Source organism: Peromyscus californicus, unplaced genomic scaffold, assembly GCF_007827085.1.
Source record: "Peromyscus californicus insignis strain IS unplaced genomic scaffold, ASM782708v3 Scaffold_11__1_contigs__length_118956290, whole genome shotgun sequence".
Taxonomy (NCBI): Eukaryota; Metazoa; Chordata; class Mammalia; order Rodentia; family Cricetidae; genus Peromyscus; species Peromyscus californicus.
The window spans coordinates 51,028,117-51,054,420 of NW_026294402.1; the positions used below are offsets into that span (position 1 = coordinate 51,028,117).

The 26,304-nt window shown below is 51.0% G+C and overlaps 1 protein-coding gene across 2 annotated transcripts in view; it reads right to left on the reverse strand.

Annotated features, from left to right (window-relative positions):
- Positions 1-3,781: 3,781 nt before the first annotated feature.
- Positions 3,782-26,304, reverse strand: part of Lingo1 (leucine rich repeat and Ig domain containing 1) — a 266,682-nt gene continuing 244,159 nt past the window's right edge. For both annotated transcript variants that reach the window (XR_008222940.1, XR_008222941.1), the window contains 2 exons: positions 11,788-11,994; positions 3,782-5,454 (listed from right to left, as the gene is read on the reverse strand). The gene's annotated coding sequence lies outside the window, so the exon portion shown is untranslated. The remainder of the gene's footprint in view (positions 5,455-11,787; positions 11,995-26,304) is intronic.

The following is a 26,304-nucleotide window of genomic DNA, read 5'->3' on the forward strand; positions in this document are numbered from 1 at the left end:
AATCTGACACCCTTTCTGGCCTCCAAGGGTACCCATATATACACAGAGACACTTAAAAATAAATAGATAAGTGAAATAAATGAATCTTTTTTTAAAGAAGAAAAAAGGGGAAAGATAACATTGAGATCTAATGTGTAGCTCATGTCAGGATCATGGCTCTGTTTGTCAGCAATGCCTCAGGTATGGCCTGGGGTCAAGTTCAGCTCACGAACAAATCAAGTCTCATATTTTGTCATTGTAGAAGTCAATCCATATTTCTGAACCCGTTTCTTCTCCAATTGAAATGTGTTACCTGTCTACTGCAGGAGGCCATGCAGACGAATTTGACCCTCACCATAGCCACCATATGTAAATAGTATATATATATATATATATATATATATATATATATATATAGTATTATACACACACACATATATATATATATATGTGTATATATTTTAGTTGGGTTCCTATGTATCCCACGCTGGCCTCCAACTCACTAAATAGCCAAAAATAACCTTGAATTTTGCCTCTACCTTCCAAGTGGTGGGAATGTAGGCATCTCACAACAAAAACGAGAATACTGCAGATGTTAGGGAGCCTGTCCAACCTTGGGCCCAGATTACTCCCGATTCCAACCAGTTCCCAGGTTCCAGCAGAATAAGGAAGTAATGACAGACTGCACTTTCCAGTGTTAGAATCCAGACCAGAGGCAGCTTACGCCATGCCACTTGCCCTACAGTGGTTTCTCTTTCCTCACTCACAGCAGATTCTGTATACGGGTGCCTGGCTACCAGATCCTGTGAACAGTCACACCCCAGACCCACGGATTCACATTAACTAAGCGGGCCACTTCTCCTCACATGCCACCCCGACCCTCAAGGTCACACAGTCTGTCCATCTCCAGGCAGCCCAGCCTGACTACAGCCTGCACTATGGACTGCTCATCAACCACATGGGATAGAAGCCCCGTTCCTCTGAAACCCATGAGAAGGGACTTCCTGTCTGCTATGTGGGCCTGAACTCTCCTCAGAGCCCCCCATCCAGATGTTTGTTTGTTGTGTTGCTATCTCACCCAAAGACAATCTCCCTCAGTGTCCTCCTTGAATGCCAAGTCTGAAACCTTTCATCCAGGCCCTTTGTTATTTTTTTTCCTTTGCTATCTGTCTTAGTCAGTGCTCTCCTGCTGTGAAGAGACACCATGACCATGGCAACTCTTATAAAAGAAAGCACTTCATTGGGACTGGCTTACAGTCTCGGAGGTTTAGTCCATTATCAGCATGGCAGGAAGCATAGCCGCATGCAGGCAGACATGGTGCTGGAGAAGTAGTGGAAAGTTTTACATCCAGATCTGCAGACAGCCAGAAGAGTGCCACTGAGCCTGGCTTGGGCTCTTGAAACCTCAAAGCCCACCCCAGTAATGTACTTCCTCCAACAAGGCCACACCTCTTAATCCTTTTAAGTAGTGCCACTCCCTGGTGGCCAGTCAATTCTGTGAGCCCTTCTTATTCAAAACACCACACTATCAGAACCCTAATTTTATTCTAAGGGCAACTGACCCAGCTAAAAGACTACACTTCCTAGCTTCCTTTGAACCAGGCAAGGCCAAGGAGAAACTGGCAAAGGAATTGATTGGATAGGGCTCCTGGGGAGAATTTTGCACTTAGGGAGACAGATGAAGTGTTAATATTCTGATCCTGCCCTTTGGTGCCACCCTATGCCCTGAGGTAAAAGCCTATTCTTAAGTGAAAACCCCGCCTATTTTCTCTCTCTTCCGCTTTACTCCCATGAGGTGCACACCTCTCGAACCCCTCACCCCCTTCTCTGTCTATCTCTCTCTTTCCCTCCTCTCTTCCCCCCACCAAATAAAACTCTTCACTGAGCGCTGTCTGCGTGGCATCTCTGTCTTTCACCCGCCGTGGGGCACCTTGGCTCTACCGCCAGCACGTGTAAATCATAAAACATCAAGACCATGGGGTCTTTCCATTTTCCAGCTTCTTGCTGATTCCCTAGAAGGAAGACAGGTTGGGGCCCAGCAGCCATTTTGGAAAATGAAGCAACAGTGAAAATAACCATATGTAAAGAATAATGCCACTGGAAATTTCAGGGGAGCCTTACTTTGGGGCACATGTTACCCAGGTTCTCTCTTTGGAGTCTAAGTCTCATTAATAAAAGAATTTAAGAATAGACTCAGCCTGGCGGTGGTGGCGCACGCCTTTAATCCCAGCACTTGGGAGGCAGAGGCAGGTGGATCTCTGTGAGTTCGAGGCCAGCCTGGGCTACCAAGTGAGTTCCAGGAAAGGCGCAAAGCTACACAGAGAAACCCTGTCTCGAAAAACCAAAAAAAAAAAAAAAAGAATAGACTCAAAAGGAAGCTCAAAGACAATTTTACTAGAGTTTAAAAGAAAAGCCTACTGCCAGGCATAGTGATGCATGCCTTTAATTCCAGCACTCCAGACAGAGGCAGGAGGATCTCTGTGAGTTCAAGGACAGCCTGGTCTACATAGAGAGCTCCAGGACAGCCAGGACTACATAGAGAGACCTTGTCTCAAAAAACCAAAACCAAAAACCAAAACAAACAAATAAACCCAGACAGGAAAACTGTAAATCTCAAAACTGCCCAGAGAAGGAAGATGGAAAAGAAGAGAGAAAGCCATGTCATCTGTAAATGTGTGTGTGTGTGTGTGTGTCTGTCTGTCTGTCTGTAAGTGGAAACTTCATAGAACGAAGAGTGAAAAACCCCAAAGTATCAGAGAAAATATATTTAAGCTCTTGCCAGCATCTGAAAGAAAGAGGCAGAAAAAAAGAAAGAAAACAAAAAACAAAAACATTATGCCTACTGAATTGTGCAGACCTAACAGAACCTTATGCAGCCTCATAGTAACCACACAGAGGGCAAGGATTCTGGCTAAGAAAAGCATATTATCTCATTAAAGGGATATACAACACCCCCCCCCCTTCACATCTTCAGCATGACTCAAGGCCAATCTGATACCCGAACAGATTGTCTACAGACCCTTGGCCTGGTGACTGACCTGCCAACTGGATTAATTCTTAGGGAAGGAGACAACGTCTCCACCCAGAGGTAGATTCCAATCTTTAGGCTAGGAGGAAAAAGAAAGCCATTGTGCCGGACAATGTAGCCATGACCCCATCCTAGACCCTCACCTTCCTTTCCTCCACCCAGTGTAGAGGGAGCAGTTTCTGAGCTGCCTGGCACCAGCTGGTGAGTGGTTGCCCTTGGCTGTGGCTCTGCTGTCCAAGGAGAATGCCTTCTGAAAAAATAATGGGATGTAACAGTGAAACCCAACTGCTCTGTTTGGGTGGCTAAAGGTGGATCTCTGCCTCCAGCAGGCCAATCCAAACAAAACAACCGAAGATGTTCTAGAGCTCTGGAGCACTGATGATTTCAGTCCCTGGGTATCTAAGGGAGGCAGCGCTAGGCAGGGGAGGGCTAATTTGGGGACAAGGCCAGCAGAACTGTCTGGGAAAAGAGGAGATTCTAGAGACAGCTGGGGCCTTTGTGGGTGGGGCTTGGCTCACAAGTATAGGGCTGCCACATGGAGCCCCTCTCCTAAGATGTAGGGATGGGGCTGAGGATGGCTCAGTAAACAAAGTGATTGCTGCATCAGCGTGAAGACCTAAGTTCAGTTCCTCAGCACCCAGATCATATGAACCCCAGCTCTAAGACAGTAGAGGCAGGAGGGCCCTTACAGCTCCCTGGCTAGCCAATCTAACTGAATCAGTGGGTTCTGGGTTCAGCAAGAGACCCTGTCTCAAAAAATACACTGTAGCAAAGTATGGTGACACATGCCTTTAATAACAACATCTGGGAGGCAGAAGCAGGTGGATCTCTGTGAGTTCAAGGCCAGCCAAGGCTGTATAGTGAGACCTACATATATGCCTATGAATTTGCACACATGTATCTGGACATGTAGACAGACAGAACACACACATACACACAGGCAAGCAAACACACACACACACACACACACACACACACACACACACACACACACACACTCACTCTGCAGGCAGCCCTGTCCTTCCCTTCAGTTGTGTAGAAGCTCCTTGACCCTCAGTCCAGCATAAAAGGTCCCAGGGAAGGGCTTCTTTCTGCTCTCGGGTCCCCCTATTTTTCTCTTTCCGTTTTTCCTCGTTCACTCACATTTTCAAACTCAGAAAATAATGGCAGTTCAGAGGTGGCATCTGCTGTCCTGGTCACTGCGCTCTATGGGGACTGCCATTGTCTTGCAAAGGGCAAAGTTTCATGGTCTGTTTTTGAAGGGGGTGGTTACACTAGAGATGGAGATGGACCCAGGCCTCTTACATGATCAGCAAGTGTTCTCCCACTGAGTGACACCCTGATGGTCCGTTGCTTTTTCCTAAGAAGTCCTCCTTGGATAGCAAGGCCCCAGCTGAGGGCAACTACTCACCAAAAAAGTGCCAGGTAGGACAGGGACTCCCTCCCCACAAGATGGGTGGAGGACTTGAAGGAGGGGTCCATGGTGGGGTCACGGCCATTGTGTCTAGAACCCTTGACTGACTGAGACTTACCTTGAGGCTCCCCCACCCCATTCTGTTGTTCAGGGCCCAGCACCCCCTGACCTCAGGCTGTCTGTCCATGCTAGAGGACCTGGATCTGGCCTCTGAAATCTTGTTCAGCATCTGGTTTCTAAGATTCTCCTTATCTTAGTTACAATCCTATTGCTATGATAAAATATCTTGACTTATAGAAGAGCTTCTTTGGGCTTACAGTCCCAGAAGGAACCATGACTACTGTCCTTCATGGCTGGGAATCAAGGCAATATGCAGCTGGCTTTGTGGCAGGATCAGGAAACCGAGAGCTCACATCTCAACCACAAGCAGGAAGCAGAGTTAACTGGAAGTGGTACGAGGCTTTTGATCTCAAAGCCCATCCCCTAGTGACGTACTTCCTCCAGCAGGGCTGCACCACCTACATTTCCCTAAACAGCACCATCAACTAGGACCAAGTGTTCAAATGTCTGGGTCTTTGGGGGACAGCCTCCTTTAAATCAGGACACTGCTTTCCAAGGAAATGGCTGGGAATGGAGGAAGGTAACCAGTCCCTTCTTGCCAGGAAGCTCCAAAGAGGGGGATTCATGCCTGCCCCTCCTCTAGCCCAGAAGCTGCCCTTGGCATGTGAGACAGCTGGGTGGAAGAGCCCTTCCCAGGCTCGCAGTGCAGCAGGTAGGGAGCTGAGGAGGGCAAACTCTCCCTCCTTCTGCTTCCGTCCAGAAGAAATGCAGCATCTCAGCTCAGGTCGCAAGCCTAGGCCAAGTCTTTGCCTCAGGAGGTCATGTAAGTGGCAATCTTCTGGGCCTGCCCTGGGGCTGTTTGTGCACGGCGTGGAAGCGCAGGTGGTCCCCACAAAAAACAAAACCAAACCAAACTGGAAGCTGTTGACTGGGGTTTCACGAGGAGGATTCATCTGCAATGCTGATGAAGCATCTAAGAAATGAGAATGAAAACAGGGTTTGATTTTCACAAAGGCCAATTCAGAGGCACATTTCCTGGCCAGACTAGGGTGCCAGCATCTGTGTGGGAGACCCTGGTTCTCAGCTGGCCAGAGACCACACAGGTCCTGCCAAAGTCAGAAGGGTGCACACACATGCCCACTAGGAAACTCCCTGTACATATGTGTGCGTAGCCGCACTCAGGTAAAAGGTCCAGTCTGTGCCTAGATCTGAGTCAGGAAAATGCATCTGTTCTGTGAGACTGCTGAAGTGGGGTGGAGGGTGGTTCTATGACAAAAGAAGCCACAGGCCAGAGGGGAGTTAGTGCACTCTGAAAGAGGGACTTCCAGCCTAGTCTTGAGAGGCCAGGGAGGGTTTCTCGGAAGAGATGCTATCTCATAGAATGGCACAATCCAGTGTGGTAGCTACCAGCCTTATGTACCCATTTACATTCAAATTAATGAAATGCAAGCTACAAATTGAGTTCCTCGGGCTGGGGAGGTGGCGCAGTGGTAAAGGGTTTGCTGCACAAGCATGGTGAGCTGAGTTTAATCCCCACATCCACGTGAAAACACAGACTCAATAGTGCATACTCATACTCCAGGGCTGGGGAGGCAGAGAGGGCATGTGTGGAGCTCACCGGCAAGCCTGTCTAGTTGAATTGGTGAATTCCAGGTTCCGTGAGAGACTGTCTCAAAAATCAAGGGGAAAAGCAGTAGAGGAAGGTACCTTACGTCAGCCTCCGGCCTTCACATGTGCGAGAGAGCGCGTGCACACACACACACACACACACACACACACACACACACACACACACACACACACACATCATTTCTTTAGCCACACTTAGCCACAATTTAAATGGCCACTGGCTACCTCACTGAATACTGAGAGATAGAATGTGACCCTTGCCACAGAAAAGCTTAGCAGTCGGTTCCACGAGGTCACAGAGAGGTGTCCCTGTCCCAGGGGACAACTTCAGGGTTTAGAGGGGCTGGAATCCTGAGCACAGGTGTGAAGAGGGAGGTAGCACACAGAGCTCCCCAGCAAGGACTCAGATGGCAGAGGCAGGGGAGGACAGCTTTCCTTGTTTGAAGTGCCTGCTTGGAAACACGGCCTTTCAAGGAGGGTGTCACCCGCTGGAAGGGTTCAGCTGCCAGCATCTAGGGCAGTCAACGCAAGAGGAGGGCCTGGGCATGAGAGCACAGGGCTCTGGCTTGAGTATGGGTGGTTGAGCGGTCCCTGTGGAGAGAAGAAGGAGCTGGTGTGGCCTAGGCTGGTGGAAAGGGGGAGGAGCTGCCTTGGGGCTGTGCTGAGTGTAAAGGGAGATGGAAAGCCATGCACCTGGCAGGTGGGTGAAGGAACCTGGTCCTCTGGGGCAAGTGGAGGCTGGTACTGACTGTAGTCATCAGAAAGAGATGGGGGTGAGATTTCTGCAATGCTAAGCTTCACAGAGTTCTCAGTAAGACAACAGAACACCCTGGAAAGCAAAGGCCAATGGGTAGCCATGTGTACAAGAAGAGCAGGGGAAACAAGTGCCCCCCCACCTCCGAGACATAGTGAATGTGCCTTTGGTTCTGTCCCTTGGTGTGTGGGAACACGGCTGTCAGTCTAGGCAACATTGCCCTGTGCCGTGGGACACAGGGCAATGTCTGGGCACAGAGGGGACAGGGCTTGGAGAAGAAGGAAATAAATGTGGCAATGAGGGAGGAAGCAGGGCCACCATCACCACTCACGTCCCCAACCCACAGGCTCTTCAACAAGCATGGCCTTGTTCCCTTTTCCTGGACATGAAGGTCTGTATCTCTCTTGAAATTGTTGGGCAGGCTGTAGAGGTGTCACGTGGGATCTCTGAGGTCAGGCCATAAACGCACTGTGGCTTCTGCCTTACCTGGGACACTTCCCTTGGAGCCCAACATGTCAGTGCTTTCTAGAACAGAGCCGCTGTGCCCCGAGGAGGTCTGGGCTGGGTGAAGAAGCCTTCGGCAGGTTTTCTGGGGGAAATCCAGCCCAGCTCCCAGCCAGAGGAGTGTATGGACAAGTTTCTACATGATCTTGATCCCAGCCACCGAGGCCCCAGATGTCACACAACAGAATAAACTGTCCCTTCTGTGACCTGTTCACACGCCTGACCTACAGGACCCGTGAGCACAAGGAAAGGAGCATTGGTTACACCACCGTGTTTGGGGTGTCGTGACCAGGAAACAGTCAGGAAGCAAACAGGCCCGTCTGTGGGCAGTGGTGGGGACCTAGCATTAACCGGATGTGGGATGGAGAGACTCAAAGGCCTGGGGGAGGGGAGGGGTGACTTTCTGGTCAGTGGATCAGGCAGATGAGGTGAATCAGGCTGAGCAGGCCCTGATGTTCAGGGACTGGGCATATGAGGGCAGGGATGTGGGTGATGTTTTGGATGTTGGGGGAGCTCAGGTGGGGATGAGAAGCTCCCCAAAGGCTCTGGTGGGGTGTGTGTGTGTGTGTGCCGCGCGCACACACATGTTCTCTCTCCCCTTAGCCAGCTGTCTCTAAGCCTTGGTTTGCAGATCTGGCAAATGGTAGTACCTATCCTCTCAGCTCTGCAGCAAATGCCAGGGCAAAGTAACATCTCTTCTTTTTATCATTTTGGTCCTTTTTAATTCTTTTTTTTAATTAAATTTTTTTTATTTATATGCATGGGTGTTTTGCCTGTATGTCTGTATGAGGGTGTTGGGTACCCTGGAACTGGAGTTACAGACAGTTGTGATCTGCCACGTAGGTGCTGGGAATTGAAACCGGGTCCTCTGGGAAAACAGCCAGTGCTCTTAACCGCTGAGTCATCTCTGCAGCCCCAGTTTTTATTTTCTTAATGAGGGATCCTTCCATGTACATGACTTAAGTGTTGACCAGTTTTAATAAAGGACAAGATTGTTTGCATCATCCTGTAGACAGAGAGACTGAAGTGGGAAAGGTCTGGGAGTAACCAAGGCCTCAGAGAACTGCCTTCCGCTTGTGTCCCTACATCTCTCTCCACAATTGTCTATCCTCTCCTGGATCTGAGCCGTAGGAGGTGGGGGGCATGCTGGCGCTCAGGCTGGAGTCTGGTGTGGACCTGTGCTGGATCAAGCATGCTTCCGCAGCCCCAGCTCCTCAGCAACCTCTTGAATTCCAGAGACCCAGAGACACTGTAGTCCTGAAAGCCTGAGCAGCCAAGAGGACCTTACAAACGTGGAGGGGAGGCTCTCTGTCCTCTTCCCCACTGGAAATGCCTGCCCTGGGTCAGAACAGTACTCAAGAGCTCCCACCAACACACACACACACACACACACACACACACACACACACACCACGTACCACCCTCCACTCACCCCACATACCATACACACACACACACTCACACCACATACCACACCACACACACACACACACTCATACACACACACACACATGCTCACACTACATACCATACCACATACACACATACCACACCACATACACACACACTCATACCATGCCACGCACACACACACCACCCTCCACTCTCCCCACATACCATACTACACACACACACACATTCATACCCACATACCACCACACACACACACACTCACACCATACCACACACACATACCCCACATGTCATCACATACACACACCACACACATCACACATACCATACCACATACACACTCACACCATACACACACACACACACACACACACACACACACACACACACACACACACACACACACACACACCACATGTCCCAGCCTCTTCCTGGACTTTTGGCTGCATGCTCTGCCCTCACCCCCAAGCCTGCAGAGCCTTGGATCTGCTGCCCTCCTCAGCATCTGGTTCCTCCTCAGGATGCAATGCTGTTGCCCCTAGCAACTGAGTTCCAGGCCCAGCCTGATCCTCCTCCCCCTCTCCTCTGGACTTCTGCTTTCTTCTTCCTCTCTGCTCCCCCCCCCCCCCAACCTTGGAGCCAGTGCCCAGACCCAGAACTCCCGCAGAAGATCATGTGCCAGCTGGGTGGCCCAGCCAAGCTCTCTGGCCTTCCTGGCTTGCTTGGTGACCAGTGAACATAGTCTGTCAGTATTCTACCTGCCTAGCAGAATTGGAACTAGGCAAGCTGGAGACTGAGTGCTGGAAGTACCAGGGACATACTAGACTTCCAAGTGGAGCACTCTGCACACCCCAGGCACAGAGTCAGCAACTAGAGAGATGGAGGTGACTCCAGGGATAATGATAACTATTTGAGAGGGTGAGCTCCCCCAGGGCTGGAGGGATGCAGGAGGAGGCTTTATGAGGATGGTGCTGGTGTGGCCCAGGGCAGTAAGACCCGCAGTATTGACCTGCCTGGCTGTTTCTCTTAGCCTGGTCATTTTTTTCTGTCCCCTCAGCTTCCCTTTTCTCCACTCTCTCCCCTCCCAGAGGCTCCACACACCCCAGATGAGTCCCAGAGAAGACAGCATTAGGGAGAGGCTCTCGGAGAAAATGACATCATCAACCTCGGGGCAAGTCCAATGCTGGGCACAGAGAGATGTAGCCGGGCTCTGCAAGGCAGTGGCCGCCAGACCCAGCGCTCTCCTGCCTAGCTCCTTTGTCTTGAGACACCCATAGCTGCCCTGCAGCCCTGCCCCACTCTCCCCCTGCCCCAGGTCTCCTGAACTGACAGTGGTATCCAGCTGTATCTGTATCTCCCTGTGCCCACCCCCAACCTCCTCACACTCTTGCCTTGGCCTCTGCACTGCCTATTCCTGCCCTGGGGAACGCTCTGCTCTGCCTTTCCCTGGGATTCAGCTGAGAGGCGTCTCCTCCAGGAGGTCTTCCTTGACTGCCCAGGTTGCCTGGGGTTTGCTTCTGTTAGCCTCCTGCCCCGAGGTGGCTGGCTGGCAGCTTTCTCCTCCTTCTCAGTGGTCACAGTTTGTTTACAATTTTCTCCTGAGGGCGCCTGGAAGATCCTCGGGCCAGGAATTTTGTGTTCCGTATTGGCTAAGGATAACTAAACAGGAAGACTAGCATAACAACACCCTGCCTCTCTCTGGGTCTGTTTTCCCATCTGGAATGTGAGGGAGACGGGCCAGGACCTGTGGTTCCTATTGAATAGCAAGGGTGACCAAGTCTGGGCTATTAGCAGGGTCAGAGGACTATCTGACTCAGCTTCCTGTCCAAGTCCCAGAGCTGAGCAATGGGATCTTGAACAGCAGAGACACAAACAGAGGCTGTGGGGTCTGGAACAGCCTGAGACGCCCAGCCCTGGCCTCTGGGGTCCCTGGGGCTCTGCTGCCCTCCAGTGGCTGGAGGCCTCGGGCACTTAGAATCCTCAATTTCTGGCTCTCCACAAACATCTAAAGTAATGCAAGGCCTAAGGAGTGGCGGGGGGCCTGTTGCTGTCACTCAGAAAATTATGAGCAGTTACCAGAGCAGAACTTGGGGATCCCAGACCCCCAACACTTCCAGTCTCTGGATGGGGCACTGTTCTTTGGCAAGAGTCAAGCCTAGGATGGGGAGTCCCTGCACCTGTCAACCTGCCTCAACTTTGGCGACACTTGCCGTGTGGTGGCCTTTCTCTGCTGGTCATTTTCTTCCCTTTTTTTGGTTTTTTCGAGACAGGGTTTCTCTGTGTAGCTTTTCACCTTTCCTGGAACTCGCTTTGGAGACCAGGCTGGCCTCGAACTCACAGAGACCGGTCTGCCTCTGCCTCCTGAGTGCCGGGATTAAAGGCGTGCGCCACCACCGCCCGGCCTCTGCTGGTCATTTTCATCTGAACTTTTTTTTTTTTTTTTTTTTTTTCCAAGACAGCGTTTCTCTGTGTAGCTTTGTGCCTTTCCTGGAACTCACTTGGTAGCCCAGGCTGGCCTCGAACTCACAGAGATCCGCCTGGCTCTGCCTCCCGAGTGCTGGGATTAAAGGCGTGCACCACCACCGCCCGGCTGTGCTGGTCATTTTCAGCACAGTCGTTACTGACCCTTTGTGAAGTGCTCTATGATGCCTGCTCAGGGGTCCTTCCAGATTCAGAAAACCGTACTGGGGCTAGAAGGATGCCTTAGTCCCCTCCCTCCTTAATTAATCAAATACTTAAAATAATGGTGGTGGTCATGATTGATGGACAGAGCATAGCTAATTACCCTGGAGATTAAAATGACTGTTTCTGTTTAAAAAGGCTGCAAATGAGTTAATTATTTCCTTTGCTCACCTCTCTAACCTTGTTACACTTCTAAATGAATAGCAATATTGATCTTGGAGCTGATTTTGGTGTTCCACCGCCCGAGTGGGTTTAATTAGGGTCTGAGAACGCTGCAGTGCCTCCTCCTTCTGACCGAGGAAATTAGCCTTGGGTTTTACTTACATTTCATAGCCGTGTCCTCCACACACACAGAAGGCCTGCAGCATGGAAAGCGATGGCTGCCAGCTTGCCGGCTTGGCACTGCCCTGGCTCCCAGCTCTGCTCTGTCCTGAGAGGCTTGCACTGACCCTTACCTGTGATCTCCTGCAAGATGCTGCAGGAAGGCCCTTGGGAGCGGCTCATTTTTGTCTTCTCTGTCGCACCTGCAGGCTTGGATGTGACAAGGAAGGGCCCAGTATCACTTGGTGAGGTGGGGGCAGGTCTGGGACCTGGAGCTGTCAGGTTTTCACAGCTCTGGACCTTGATGTCAACCAAGCTGAATAAACACTGCTCTGTCCCTGCCCAGCCCTTCATAAGCCTAAGACTCCCTGGTGTCCTCCATTGTCACCTCGGGCTCTCTCCGAGTCTCTGCTCCTCCGTGTGCCGCTGGAGCATAGGCTACCAGCCCAGAGCAGGAGACCAGCATGCTAACCCTGGATTAATTACTGGCAGATGGGTGACCTTGAGCTAGTCAGGTGACCTTGAGCTAGTCTGGCATCCCTCCTCTGAATCTGACCATCTGTTTCATGTCACTTCCTGTCACCTCCCCCAGCATGAGCCTTCAAGGGCACACAGGTGGGAGCTGGGCACTGAGGGGGGTGGAGAGCGATCAGGGCAGACACGCTGCAGGTACATAGGACTGAGTCCATGGATGAAACCGGCCCTACCTTATTTGAAGTGAAGCCCTCCCCTAACCTTGCTGCCTCTTTGCCATGGCCAGACCTGCCTTTGGACTGCTTCTTCCCTGCCCCAACCCCAGCTCTCTCCTCTCCTTGCCATGCTTGATGGGTCTGGCTAACGAATTACCACTGAGGCCATCTGCAACCTGGAGATGCCACAGAGAGCAGAGTGTGGCAGGGACTCTGCCTGCCTCCCGTGCCTCCCGCTCCTCCTCCTCTGCCGCCACGCCTCTGGCTCTGTGCTGCACGGTTTCTTTCCCTCCTCACTCTCCTTCACAGCTACACCCCTCTTCTGAACCTTAAGAGCTAGGTTAAAGAAGAACAAAATCATTTATTTGCAGAAAAATGGTTGGGACTGGAAATCATGATAAGTGAAATAAGCCTGACTCAGAAAGACAAAAGACAGTATCATACATTTTCTCTGCTTTGAGGCATCTACATCTCTCTCTCTTTCACATATGTGTGTGTATGTGTGTGTGTGTATGTATATATATGTGTGTGTATATGTGTGTATGTATATATGTGTGTGTATGTTTATGTGTGTGTATGTATGTGTATGTATATATGTGTGTGTGTGTGATATTCTTATGGATATGTATATGGCATGAGAGTGGAAGGGGAACAAATTGGGAAGGGGACCAACAGATGGAAAAAATGGGGAATAAATGACTGTAAGGGAGGTAAATATGATGGCTATATTACCTCCATGGATGATATGAAACCAATTATTTTATACATTTACTATGCAGTAATGAAGTGATTGAGATAAAAAGCCCCAGGGCATGTCCTGAAGCTTTACCCTGCTTCCCTTCCCTTCCCTCACTTATATATCGGCCCACCCTTCCCTCCCTAGGGGAGGCCCCCTCTAGAGAAGATGTGTCCCAGATAGCTGAGTTAGCCTCGTTCTGTTTGCGTCCCTCCAGGGAGCAACATGGTCAGATGAACACTTGGGAAAGGGTGGTCTGGCTGTCATTTAGAGGACAGCAACAGAGGACAATGGTGGATGGGGGTCTGTGAGGCAGCAGTTAAGTCTAAGAGAAAAAACAGACCTGCGGCAGAAGGGTGGGGGTAGGCCTTGCAAGGAGGGGTTCGAGGCCAAGGCCGTTTTCAAGTTGGACGATCAGGTGTCTTTGGCTCATATTGGTGATGTCGGAGAGGTTTCCAGGGAACAGTCAGTCTGTGGGGTTGAGGCTGCAATACCTACAGGGATATCCAGGAGCAATGAGATGGAAGGAAGGTAGGTGATTTGCCCAAATTGCTATAGCCAATATGTGATCTTTCCCTTTGGGACATGGATAATCTGTATTGCAAGGAGGCCATTAGTGACTCCATGCTGGGGCTGGGTTATGATGCACGGATGCACGGATGAAGGTCAGTCAAGGGGACACGGGAGGGGAAGGGGTGTTAAACCTCACAATTCACACCTGGTGTGCTGGGCAAAATTGACACAAGTGCACTGTTTGCCAGTTGGAGAGTAGGGGAGGACCAGAGACTGGCTACACCCAACCTTGAAATTGGTAGGTCCCTGAGGTAGCTTAAACACTGAGCATCTAGCCTGGCCTCACACTGAGTCTCCATTCTGATCACACTTTAAGCCCTAACCCAGGTCATACATTGAGTATCCAGCCCGGTCACACACTGAGCCCTGATCTATTCACATATGGAGCTTGCTCCTGTTCACACACTGGGCCAGGCCTTGATTATACTTGGAGGTAGGCCTTCATCGCACACTGAGCCCTGGACCCTGTCCAGGTTTTACTGGCCTCGGGGCTGAAGACTGTGCAGGAAGGCCCATCTTGCTCCCATCCCCCCTTTCTCTCCCTGGGGAAGGAGGGCAGCTAGGCATGTCAGAAAGGGCTGGCCTGGAACAGACAGGCCCCCCATGATGCACCACCCCAGCCAATCTCAGCTTTCTTACAATGTGAATACTGGAACTTTCAGTGGCCAATTTTAAAAATGTCTCAGAATCACCCTAAAACAGCTGTGTCAAAGCCTTTTAGTCACTACTGTGGCATCAGGGCTTCCCAGGCCTGCCAAATCTCCCCAGTCACAGCAGAAATCCTCAGGACAAGTGGCCTCTGGGTACAACTGTTTGCTGTCTTAACTGTGCTAGTCCCTTGTTACTGCATCCTGTCACCTGCTTAGCTCACCTGAGCCTACTGGATGCAGACAGAACACTATGTTCCCTGGAGAGACCAGCATCATGTGAAAAACATCCAGATTCTGCAACCAGACTACCTACAGATCAAACCTTGGGGTCCGCCCTTCCCAGCTGTGAGATCACAGGCCCTGAGTCTTGGCATCTGTATGATGGGGGTGAGATCAGCCCTTAGCCACAAGCCTGTCATAAGGACTGTCAGGAGCTTGCTCATCACAGTATTGGATTAGGTGCCTGGCACGTTGTGAGTACTTGAGTTGAGTTGGGCATATGTATCTTCATACTGGGAAAGAGAGGCTGATGGGAGTCTGTCAGCAGACATTTGAGGGGGGGGGGATGTGGGGAGGCACTGTACCTCCCTGTACCTCCTGCCCTGGACTTGCTTCCCCCACACAATTAGCCGCTCTTGTCTCTAATTGATTCCTTTGGTGCTCACAGGACAATTAGAATTTAAATTGCCTTTTACAAAGGTCACAAAAACATGATCAAAGAAGAATCTATTAGAGGGGTGGGGGGCCCCTCCCTCCCAGCCTCCCAGAGCCTGCGGGTGGAGGCCAGGCCTTCAGGAGCCACCCCCACCTACACCTACCCTTTCATCACCTCGAAGTCTTTCCCAGGGCTTCCTGCTTCCTTCCTTCCCATGTGAAGGGCAGGGAAGGGCAGAGCCAGTCTCCAGCTGGGTTTTGCGGACTCCTTTTTGCCCCTTCCACATCTCCACCTTCCCTGTATCTCTCTCTCAGCACAGGGACTGCCATCCCCAGTGCTGTCCCTCAAGCTGTGCTTCAGGTGTCCTGGTCCTGTCCCTTGACAGCTGGTGACTGTAAGGATGTGTTTTGTCCGCGCTGAGAAGCCCATACATACATCTTGTTCCCTAAGGGTGGGTGGCTCCCCAGGGAGACTTCTTGACATTCTTCCCATTCTCAGATCTTGTCTTGTTGGCGTCCTCTAATTTTTCTGCCTTTACATGGAAGCTGGCTCAGGATATCTGTCCTCTGGGTCCCTCAGCCCTCAGTCCCTGGCCCATGGGTAAGGTGGCCCGTACCTACGTGGGGTCCAAGACAGATGCTGCCCACTCCCTCCACTGGCTCCTACAGAAGCCTGTACAGAGCTGGGGAGCAGGGCTTCAAGTTACAGGTCCAACTAATAGATTCAGAGGTTGGCTAGAAGAGAACCCAGGTTCCCACCACAAGGACTCCCACCTGCTGAGTTTAAGGGGACAGTAAGAAGCCAGGAAGAGCTGACTTCCTGGAGGCCTCCAGAATTATCTCCAAGTTCTGTCAGCCCCTTAGGCTCTCCTCCTGGGAAACAATGGCAGTGGCCACCTAGCCAGCCAGAAATAGGTACAGCTGCTTCTGGTGGTCTTCTACTGTGAAGTAGCCCACCTGGTAATTCCATCACACTTTGGAAAGGGAACAGGATCCACTGAGCACCTATGATATCCTAGCCCCTTCTCACCTCACAACAAACCCCACCTTCCAGCAGTCCTAATGCCACCCTTCCCTAAGGGAGGAGACAGACTCAGAAGAGCTGAACATCTTGTCCAAGGTCACATAGCAGAAGACAGACAGAGCTGGGATGCACATCTAAGCTTGCCTAGTTCAAACGGAAGCTCGGCAAGGCCCGGCTCCATGCTGACATTATTCATCAGGGGTACCGTAGACAGGATGTCACGTGGGGAGGAAGGTGTCGGGAACCCCACGTGACTTCAGGGAAGAACAGCAAAGCATTAGTATTCCTGGTCTCTCTGTCGTGGCCCAAGGTCAGGAGATATCATTGTTCCTCATTTAGAAGCAGGCGTGGGGCCTTGGGATGGAGAGGATTATGTAGATAATCCAGCCTGATTAGCAGGCCTGGTGGAACTTCATTTGGATGCCTGAGGAGCTGCTGCGGGCCTCAAGCTGCCAGTGCAGTCAATGAATGTTCTGCTCCCTGACCCAGCATGACAAGGATCTGCGGCCCCTGAGGAGGACCACATTGAAGCAAGATAGGGAGGGAGCCAGGCCCGTCTAGGAGTCGGGAGGGGATGGGAGAGGACCCACACACACCATGTGCCCCAAGACGGGAGCCTAGCAGAGCCATCTGACTGAACCTCATCTTAGAGACCTTCAGTCCTGCTGTAAGTGACAGTGTGGTTAGAGTTGGGGAGAGTCTGAGGTGCCTCAGAAGGGGAGACTAATCTTGTCTGAAACACCCTGAAGGGCAAGATTTTAGCCCCTTACAGACCCTGATCTCCACGGGACAGGCTTTCAATGCCTGAAGAACAAGGTCTCTCTGGGGTCATAAATTCCAGGGGCCTGGTGAGCAGGTTCACAAAGCTGTTGTGACAGCAGTGGTTAAATTAAGTGCCCTTGCAGAGCAGGGCAGGGTAGGCTTGCACACTGGGATTTACGGCCTCCCCACCCCATTTGCTGCCAATCAGCCTGGCTCTCCCAAGCCTGCCCTGTGAGGGAGACCCATGCTCCTTCCCCAGGAATTGCTCACCTTCAGGGAGCCAGCAAGGGCTGTCTAGCCTGGGCTATAAGGATGGGGGTGCCTCTGTGACCGGAACCCCCCTAGAACCATACCACAGCCATCTGGGTCCCCAGAAGAGCAGGAGGTGAGAGAAGACGTGAGGTCATGTGGAGTCTACTCTTCTGTGCTTTACCACCTCTTGCCTTGGCTCAGTCTGTCGCCTCCTCCTGCAGGGACTGCCCCTGATGTCACTACTTTTTCTGATCCTCTCCATCCAACAAACCCCAGATGGAGTTGCATCCTGTTGCTTCTCTCTGGATGCTGCTAGATGTGGGGCCCTGGGCTTCCTCTTCAGTTGGAAAAGGCTGGTCTGCAGTGAGCATAGACACAGGATTTTGCCCTGCTGGATTCTCAAATGACCTCTCAAACGGGAGGTAGCCCAAAGGCCAAACCATTTCCCTGCTACCTCACCCCCATTCTCTCCTCTGGTCACTGTGGTCCTCGGTTTAGTGTGAGGGGATAAGGGTGCCTAGAACGGGGTGCCAGACTGATGTGCCCTGACTGAGTTGCCCTGGTGTTTGGAGGCAATGGAAGGTTGCAAAGGAGCTTGTATCTGAATCAGGGACCACAGATGATGGAGGTTTTATGGGCAAAGGCAAGGATAGATGAGTCCTGAAATTCAAGCCTGAGGTTACAAACGGGGTGTGTGTGTGTATGTGTGTGTGTGTGTGTGTGTGTGTGTAGTGTGCTGTGTGGGTGCTAAATGTATGTTTTGCCAATGTCAGTGTGTATATGTACCTGTGTGCATTTGTGTGTGAGCATGTGTGTCTAATGTATGTGTATATACATATGCTATATATGTACAGATGACTATGTGACCTATATAGGACTGTACATGGTGAATGCTGGGAATGTCCCCAGAGCACAGGTTATTGGGTGATCCTCTGTCTTCCCATCCAAGACCCTGCACAGTTCTCTCAGGAAACCTTTTTGAAAGGGCCCTGGCCTCATTGCCCCAAAGGCAACAGAGAGCTGGAAGAGAGGGAGAATGTGTTTAGGAAATGACCAACATCCAGCCGTCAAGGAGGCTGCTCACTCCCACCTCAGTGGAAGTGGTCCGACTCATCCCAGGCCTACCCTGGAGCCCTCTGTCCTTCAAGTGACTGTCCATTCGCTCCACCCCTCTGCTAGTCAGCACCCCATGCCTCCGCTTGCTGTCTGCCTCACTGGAAAGATGACGGCTGGGAGGCAGGCAGACGGTCATCTCACTGTCCCCATCCTTGCCATCCTGACCCCTGGCCCTGGCCAGTCAGCTGCTTCCATTCTAGGAACATGGTTGGGGCAGGTCTGCAAAGCATGGTGACTATGGCTCTTGTGACTTGGCATGCCCCAGTTTTTAGGGTTTCCTCTGGTTCCCTCCACATCATTCACTCCCTTGTACCTGGCCCTGATCAGCCTTGCAGGAGATATGCCAAGAAAACAAAGGAGGTCTCCACACAAAGAGATCTCCCTTGAGTTGGAGAGGGGTGGGAGGATCCATATTAGAATTCCTAGTCAGACCCCCAGCTACATGACCTGGCAAGATGCTTAGTCATGCCAGGACCTTATGTCCTACGTAATCTGTGTGCTGCATGATCACATAATTTGTGCACAGCGTGATCATGTAATCTATGCACATGCCTGGCTTAGATAGGTAACCCATATGCGCATGTGCAGGAGGGGGAGAGGTGGTGGTGGTGGTGGTGGTGGTGGGTGTGGGGGTGGGGAGAGACCTATAAAAGCAGGTTCCACTTATCCCTCCCGCCTCTTCCTGCACAGTCATTCCTTAGGCCTATGCACTTCTTTCCTATTCCTTTCCCTTAATGAACTCTTATAGTGGGTTTTGTTGTACCTCGTGGCTTTTCTCTCACGGTAAACGTTGCACTGCGCAATAAATAACAATCCAGGCCCTGATTTTGTGGTTCTCTCCCTTGGTGATGGGGGGCCAGGAGAGACACAAAATGCAGAGTCACATGCTACACAATAAAACAGTGGGGAAATGGGTCAGATAGGGCTCATGGGCATGAGCAGATCCAGCCTTCCTGAGTGTAAGCACAAGGACAAGGTAGGAGCATATCTAGATCAAGGGGTGGGCCAATGGGGAGCTAGCTCCCTGTCTAGGCTGATCCCAAGGCTCGGAACAGCAGAACTGGGCAGATGCCGGGAGAGAGGGGGAGAGCCGATGGGCAGCACCCTGAGGCAGTGAAGAGGGAGCAGGGACTGCTGCCGGAGGCAGGGCCGAGTAGGCAGTGCTGGACATCAAAGCCCTAGGTATATTCCCAGGATGCTAGTCTCCCTCCTGTGGAGAGACAGATGTCCCTTTGATGGTGAGAAGAAAGGAAGCTGTGCAGGCCTGGGTGGGAGGGGCAGGGGAGATGGATCTCCTTCCTGTGGCCATCAAGGAACTAGAGAGCTCATCATAAACACCACATCCTCTACTTTCTAGGATCTGTAAAGCCACGCCCACTGGTTTCCGAGGGGGAGGTATATACTGCTGGCGGGATAGGGGTGATTCATCTTGCCATGGTCGGACAGCTGCATGGTATACCCTCTGGCTCCTTCATGTGACCCTGCTGTGCTCAGTGAGGCGTCTCCAGAATGCCTTGGGAGCACATGTTTGTGTACTCCAGTCTCACCCTCAGTCTTCCTGGTCCTCCTAGTAAGAAGAAGGCACGTGTGCCTCGAAGTCCCCGGGTCTCTGTGTGCCCCTAACTGTTCTCTAGGTTCCTACAGTGTCTCTGTCTAGCTCATCTGCCTACACGCCCCTTAAGACTGTAGGATGGTTTCATAAGAATTGCTAACAAGCAGGCCGTTGTCATGACTTAGCAGATAAAGATGTCTGCTCTTCTAGCCTGGTGACCTGAGTTCAATCTTTGGAACCCACAGAAAGTCGAAAGGAGGAAAATGATTCCACAAAGTTGTCCTCTGGCTTCCACATGGGTGGCACCGCATGAGTGCCCACACATGTTAGTTGTTCCCTGACACAATACATAATATGTTAAAAAAACATTCCCGCAAAGCATCTCTTTCTCCAGCCATATCACTGTGACCTGCAGGCAAATGTCACAGAACTGTGCTATCCAGGGTGAAGACAAAAATCAGTGGCACCCCTGGGGATGCCCTGTGGATGTGAGGTGAGGACGTGGGCCCTGTCCTACCCTTCCTCTAGCTGGTCCTTGTCTAGCACATTCCTCCCTGAAGCCCTCAGGAGGCTCCTACCTGAGATCTTCACAACCCATCATCGGTTAGAGCCTGTGGCCAGAGCTCGGTAAGAGCAGAGGTGGCCAGGCGCATCATCCAAGAGCCTGGATTGAGGGGTGGGGGGAAGGGTGGGCCTCCCCTCGGACCCCCCTGCACTACATTACCACTTTCCAGAGAGGGCACACTTGGGGAACCAGCCACAGCTTCACTGGAAACCCAGGGCCCTGGAGTACAGAGGAGCGTTTGGTCCCTGTGAGACGGCATCCGTGGCCTTGCTGACGTGTGGGTTGGGATGTCACTGCTGCAACTGGAAGTGTCTTCAGGAGAAAATATTCAGAAGAGCCCTGCCGTAGTTCAGCTGAACTGTTTCAGCCTCTCGGGCTTTCTCACCAAAGCTCTTTGGAAATGATCTCTGCCTGGAGAGGTACCCCAGGGGAAGGCAGATCTTGTGTGGGGACCTGGTCTCCTTTACCCCATAGTTGTCTTGCCTCTCCTAGTCCCAAGATTCTTCTGTGTAGATCCACGGGGTTCTGGGTCTCTACACCCCCAACTCTGCTGTGCTTCGGTATCTGCTTCTGGAACTCCACCTTGGGGTCACCAGCTCCTGCAGGCTTTGTCCATGTTTGTTCGTGTGTCAGCAAAGCCAAGGTTTTCCAGAGACCTTTGGTGGCCCCCATCTTTTCACACAGACAGCAGCTTGCAGACTGCAGTGTGCTTACCCGCTCACTGGACAGGCCCAGAGCCCTAGGCCATAGAGCCGAGACTGAACTGTGTTCTTTCGAGAAACTCCATACCACCTTCCACTTGGGCCCAGGCCCCTTCAGCCAGCCACCTGGTGGACAGAGCCAGCCTCCAGTCCCACTAACCCTTTGGGAAAGAAAGGAGGAAGCAAAGTAGAGAATGGGGGATGGGTGGACATTGGAAAATGAGTTTGCAAACCCTGCCTGTGACAGTGACATCCCAACAGCCCCTGCTGACGTGGAAAAATAAAAGCTGCTCACTTGTTTTTGTCTCCTTCTCTTTCTGAATGATTTGATGTTTTATTCCCCCCCATCAAACTCTCTATTCTCTGCTAATGGCAGAATAATAAAAAATTATCCCTCATAGCATGCGAGTGAGAAGACAAGCTGAGAGCCCAGGAGAGGGAGGAAGGAGAGGAAGAAAAAGGTTATTATAAACGTGTCAGCCTTGTTTATGGCCCTTTATCAGCTGGGGAGAGGCAAGCGGGAGAGGCGCCGTCAGAGCACACTCTAAAGCGCTGCCAGCTTGGTTGGGGGCTGTAAATAATTTTTATCTTCAGCTGCATTTAGATGTTTTAAAATACACACCCGCCAGCCATCATGAGGAGCCAGCTGAGCCTGCAGGGGCAAAGCAGGGTGAGCACGCCCCGCCTTTTGGTCCCCTTTCAAGGGACCATATTTGACAGCCTGGGCTTTCAAAAGCCGCTTCGGTGATAAAGGCCACATCCCAGGGAGCCTCGCACAGGGAGATCGGGAGGCTGGCCTGGCGGCTGCCAAACCCTCTAACTGGCCCAGGGCTAATCTAACAGGGCAGGATCGGGGGAGGAGGGGTGGTACAGGGCTGAACAAGAGGCCAGCAAGGGCATGGCCACCCTGGGCCAGCACTCCGTTCATCCTCAATGCCAGGTACCCCACCTCTACCCTGGGCTAGGGACTATAGCCTCAGAGCCTGCAGCTTTATTCATACTAGAGCAGAGAAACTCAGATTACCTCACTTAACTAGTCCTTTGATCTCTCTTCAGTGACTCTGGAGACCAACCTTCCTGACCTTTAGAGACCAATCACATTCTAGGTTGGAAATACGTAGTTTGAAGGCAATGTATACAGAGGCAAGTCCTGGCCTTGAAATCTGAGAAAGTGACCCCCAAGGGCTGAGCCTTTACTTATTATTATTTATTTTTTTATAAAATGGGAATAGCAATGACTCTAGCCTTATATTTCAAGGGTAATGAGATGATGATATAAAGACTTTTGAAAGCGAGTTAACCATATAAAGACTTTACTATCTGATACACAGGCAGTGCACAGACAGTGTCTCTATTTGTAATTGAGTAATTAATTATGTACCTATGAGTGTGGAGATCAGAAGGCAACTTGGAGGAGTTGGTTCTCTCCTTCCACCATGTCAGTCCCGGGCATCAAACTCAGGTCGTCAGGATTAGCAGCAAGCACCTTTACTCACTGAGTCATCTCACGGTCCCACAATGTCTCTTGTCCCTTACAGTGTACAGCAATGGGAACATCGAATTCCCCTGACAATTCCTGAATCCTTCAGTGTGCCTAAAACAAAAACCAGGGCCTACAAGATGCTAACTCTGTCTTCTGGGACCCCATGAGAAAGGCAGGCTGGGGGTGCTGTGCTTAGAGCAGGCATGGTTCCTGGGAGCCGGCTCCAGGAGGAGGGCTTCTGAAGAAGCAGGAAATATGGGGAGCAGTGGAAGGAACCTAGCCCAGATGGAGAAGGGGGCTGGTCAGAGGCCATGTGGCCTGAGGATCTCTCCATGCTGGCTCCTAAATGAGTTCAGAGAGGGCTTTGGACACAAGAGCTGCAATTAGGTACACAGCCAGGGCATCACCAGCTCCTGTACCCTGGGCTTCTGTCATTAGTGCTCACTCCATGTTAGTTAACTCTGTCTGGTAGAGGTGGGGACACCGTGTCATCCTCTCTATGCCTCCAGACTCTCAGGACTGACTGCAGACTCTGATCATGGTGGATCTCAGAGACACAGTGAAGGATAGAATCACATACCAGATTGGCCACAGGCTGGTCATGGGAGAGCAAGCCCTTTGGGCCCCTCCTTCTGGCTGGAGTCAAGAGGCTAGAGCGACCAAGGTGCCTAGATGCTTGGTCAGCTATACAGATATGGATGGAGCACTGAGCTGCGGAGCATTAGCCCTAGAACTATACTAGGCCTTGTATAGTGCCTTAGTTAGTATCACTATTGTGTCTTAGTTAGGGTCACTATTGCTATGAAGAAACACCACAGCCAAAGGAACTTGGGGAGGAAAGTGTTTATTCAGCTTACACATCCACATCACTGTTCATCATCAAAGGAAGTCAGGACAGGAACTCAAATGACAGGAACCTGGAAGCAGGAGCTGATGCAGAGGCCATGGAGTAGCACTGCTTACTGGCTTGCTCCTCATGGCTTGCTCAGTCTGCTTTCTTATAGGACCCAGGACCACCAGCCCAGGGATGGCACCACCCACAATGGGCTGGGCCCTCCCCCATCAATCACTAGTTAAGAAAATGTCCTACAGGTTGCATACAGTCCAATCTCATGGAGGCATTTTCTCAATCAGGGTTCCCTCCCCTCTGATGACTCTACTTTGGGTCAAGTGGATATAAAACTAGCCAGTACACATAGTAGCCACCAAACAGAAGAAAGGTAAAAAGAGGGAGAAGGAGGAGGAGGAGGAGGAGGAGGAGGAGGAGGAGGAGGAGGAGGAGGAGGAGGAGGAAAAGAAGGAGACCTGAGTCCAATTATCAGAACTCACATGGAAGAGAGAGAAAACTGAACCCCACAAGTTGTCCTCTGACCTCCAACATACCCCATGGCATATACCCACCCCTATCCCCAACACAATTTTTAAAAATTTTAAATAAAACTTTAAGAAGAATATTTAGGCGCTGAAGATACAGCTTAGCAGTTAGACGTGCTTCCTGCTCTTTCAGGGGGATCAACTTCGGTCTCTAGCACCCGTGTCTGGTGCCTTACAACCACTTGTAACTCCAGCTACAAGGGATCCAGTGCCCTCTTCTGTCCTCTGTGGGCTTGTGTACAGACACAGAACATACACAAATACACACACATTAATAAAATAATTCAACTGGGCATGGTGGCGCACGCCTTTAATCCCAGCACTCGAGAGGCAGAGGCAGGAGGATCTCACTGAGTTCAAGGCCAGCCTGGTCTACAAAGCAAGTTCCAGGATAGCCAGGGTTACACAGAGAAACCCTGTCTCAAAAAACAAAACAAAAAGAGAGAGAGAGAGAGAAAGAAAGAAAGAAAGAAAGAAAGAAAGAAAGAAAGAAAGAAAGAAAGAAAGAAAGAAAGAAAGGGGGGAGACAGGGGAGGAATGGAGGAGAAGGAGAGGAGGAGGAGGAGGAGGAGGAGGAGGAGGAGGAGGAGGAGGAGGAGCCAACTGGGGCTTTGGACCTGTCTCCTCCTTCTTCTCATTGCTATAGTCAATCCATTAAGCCACAGACGCAATACTACCTGGGCCTGGCCCGTAAATCAGTCGCAGCCACAAGAGGGAAACAGGTATGTAAGCGGCCAGGATTGAGCCAGCGTATGAAGTCATGGTCCAAGAGCAGGGAGGATGGATGAGCATTGAGGAAAGAAGCACAGAGCAGGACAGCCTTGAGCAGGTGTCTGGAGGAGGCATCATATCATTCTGAGAAGATTGGGCAGGGAGGAAACGTCTTACTGAGAGGATGACATGAACAGGCCGGAAAGGATGTGGCCCTAAGGGTCATGGGGGGAAATAAAAGGCAAGCGTGTAGGGATGGGCTAGTGCCATCAACTGTGTCCTGGAAAAGATCTTGAGAATGTCAATTAATGTTTCTTCAAACAGGGGTTTGCTCTGGGCTGATGTATTTGGGAAACATTGGGCTAAATACCCAAAGCACAAGGTACAAGATCAACATATAAAAATCAACTATACTTGTACACACTGGCAATGAGCAATAAAAACTAAGATGGTGCAGGGCGGTGGTGGCGCTCACCTTTAATCCCAGCACTCGGGAGGCAGAGCCAGGCGGATCTCTGTGAGTTCGAGGCCAGCCTGGTCTACAGAGCGAGATCCAGGACAGGAACCAAAACTATATGGAGAAACCCTGTCTCAAAAAAAAAAAAAAAAAAAAAAATGAAGGAAGGGGGCTGGAGAGATGGCTCAGAGGTTAGGAGCACTGACTGCTCTTCCAGAGGTCCTGAGTTCAATTCCCAGCAACCACATGATGGCTCACAACCATCTGTAATGAGATCTGGTGCCCTCTTCTGGCCTGCAGACATACATGCAGGCAGAATACTGTATACATAATAAGTAAATAAATCTTAAAAAAAAATGAAGGAAGACTGGAGAAAAAGGAAAAGCATCCCACATTCATGGACTGGAAAGACAGTACGTTAGGAGTGCAATACTCCTAGGCTGGTTTACATGGGCAACTCTGTCTTCATCAAGACCTCACACAACTTTTTGAAGAAACTGACAAGACAATACCAAATTTTTAGTAAAAATGCAAGGAATTGCTGTAAGAATGGAAAACAGAGCTGACACCTTAGAAGACAGTTTGGTAGTCTTACACATCTAAACATACTCTTACCACACAACCCAGCAGTTTGGCTCCCTTGCATTTTCTCCAATGAACGGAAAAACTTGTATGTACACAAAAACTCGTAAAGGAACTGGGTCAATGGCTGCAAGTCTGTAATCGGAGCTGCTGAGAAGGCTGAGTCTGGAGGATCACAGGCCTGCATGGGCTGCAGCCGGGTTCAAAGCCAGTCTGGGCAACATAGTGAGACCCTGTCTCAAAAAGTAAGAGCAAAGGGACTCGGCTATTGCACACATCCACTCAACAGCAGCTATGGCTACCTGCACAAGACCCAGACAAGATTAAGCCAGTCAGCCGGGCGGTGGTGGCGCATACCTTTAAAACCAGGGCTCGGGAGGCAGAGGCAGGAGGATCTCTGTGAGTCTGAGGCCAGCCTGGGTTACAGAGTGAGATCCAGGAAAGGCACAAAGCTACACAGAGAAACCCTGTCTCGAAAAACAAAACAAACAAACAAACAAAAAGATTAAGCCAGTCAAGATTCCAGCATGGATGGAGGAGGGGCTCCCAAGGCCTCCCCCAACCCCCACCCTGCCGATGAGCTATCGACAACAATGTCTGCTAAGGGAGTGAGAGTCACTTTTCCTTGGGGATGTGGCC